We start from the raw sequence: 2,281 nt of genomic DNA, 5'->3' as shown, positions 1-2,281 counted from the left end.
TCGACTAGGTATAAAAATTCTTTTGTTCTTTGGAGGTGTTATTAAAGTCGTTTACTAGATCAGTACTAGATGCGTGACTCAGGGCTCTCCTCCTGCAAGACTCATTTTTACTTTCCTTGGTCCGACTTTATTTCTCTATGGCCATGGATCATGTCAGCACAAGGAGTTGAAAAGTGTAATATATAGTCTGCTTCTGGTTGCCTGGTCAAGGTTAGAATCATAGAATACTTAAGTTGGAAGAAAAACTCTATATATCATACAGAGGTCTACCACTCATCCATCCCTATATACATGAAAAAAACACACACACAAAAAAAAAAAAAACAAAAAAAAAAACCAGAAGGAGGTAAAAAGATGTAACTTTTGCTGAAAAACACTTTTTACTCATTCATTTTTTCTATATTGACTGAATTGTCCCTCATGTTTTAATAGTACTTAATTTTGGCTATCGTATGAGAATTATGCAGGTAACTGCTTAAGGTAGAGAGTGTTTCGGTAAACTAGATTCTTGGCTATATGTCAGTGAAATTTATAATTTGATTCCTTTTCATCCCATTCCTTAATGTTAGTGTGGCTATTATTTTTCAGAAATCGTAATTTGACCATTATATAGTGAATTCTCCATATCCTCAGATTCCATATCTGTGGATCCCACCAACTGTGGATCAAAAATACCCCCCAAAATGAAAATATAACAATAAAACATAATGCGAATAAAAAACAATACAGTCTAACAATTATTTACATAGCATCTGTATTGTATTAGGTATTATAAGTAATCTAGAGATGACTTAAAGGATATGGAAGGATGTATGTAGGTTATATGAAATACTAAACCAGTTTATATAAGGGACTTGAGCATCCAGAAATGTATCCACAGTGGTCCTGAAACCAATCCCTGTGGGTGCTGAGGGAATTATTATAGTTCATACTCTGAATGAACTGATTAGCTGGCATCTATCTTTACATGTGTTTTTGACCTTTTTCCTTTTGCCCAATAATTCACCGAATAGTAAGTAATGAAGATATTGCAGATCACACCCTATAAGATTTAATGGCTTCATTAGAGTCATGCTGCTTGTATCTGTTTAATTAATCTCCAGAGTGACACTGGGGTCATCTCATCAAGACACCAGAGAGAGAAGGGTGCCTGGCGGACAATTTCTTGTCCAGGGATAAACAGGACAACTTGTTCTCAAAATAATTACTTTTTACCCACCCTATGCTGAATACAATGCTAGGTTATGTGGGAAACCCAAGAATGTAAAGGATGTGGTCTCTACCTTTAAGAAGTTTCTGTGGTACTATGAGACAGAGAGCGGTGTTGGCGTGGGGGAATCAGAAGAGGAATCTAAAGCAGATGGCAAGTGAAAGCTGCCCATGTGAGGTGAGGAAAAGTCAACTACATCCAGGTGAAAAATAACAACACTTTTGTGTTAGACACTACTCTAAGCACTTCATTTATATTAATTATAATAGTATGTATTAATACATAATATATAATAATGCATAAATCCAATTTGGAATAATCCAAGGAGGTAGACACTAGTATTATCCTTATGTTGCAGATGAGGAAAGATAGACAGAGATGTTAGTTTATTTATTGTAGGGCACTTACCTGTAGAGTGAAGGAAATATTTAAAATCTAGGCAATATGGCACCAGAAGCCATGTGCTCAATCGCAGGCTCCATAACATTGGTCTTTGCAGAAATCTCTTGAATGTGACCCCAAAGGCACAGGCAACAAAAGCAAAAATAGACAAATGGGATTGCATTAAACTAAAAAGCTTCTCTACAGCAAAGGAAACAATTAACAGAGTGAAAAAACAATATAAATTGAGAGAAAATATTTGCAAATCATACATCTAATAAGGAGCTAATATCTAAAATACAAAGAGCTTAACTAAATAGCAAGAAACAAATAACCCAATAAAAAAATGGGCAAAAGGCCTAAACAGACACTTCTCAAAAGAAGACATACAAATGGCCAACAAGTATGTAAGAATATGCTTATCATTTCTGATCATTTGGGAAATACAAATTAAAACCACAATGACATATCACCTCACACATGTTAGAATAGCTATTATCAAAAAGATGAAAGGTAAGTATTGGCAATGGTGTAGAGAGAAGGGAACACTTACACAGTGTTGGTGGGTATGTAAATTAATATAGCAATTATGGAAACAATATAGAGTTTCCTCAGTAAACTAAAAATAGAATTACTATATGATCCAGTGATTCCACTTCTGGGTATATATCCAAGTAAATTGAAATCGCT

The sequence above is a fragment of the Theropithecus gelada genome, chromosome 7b (genome assembly GCF_003255815.1).
Source record: "Theropithecus gelada isolate Dixy chromosome 7b, Tgel_1.0, whole genome shotgun sequence".
Lineage (NCBI taxonomy): Eukaryota > Metazoa > Chordata > Mammalia > Primates > Cercopithecidae > Theropithecus > Theropithecus gelada.
This window is presented reverse-complemented; position numbering follows the sequence as displayed.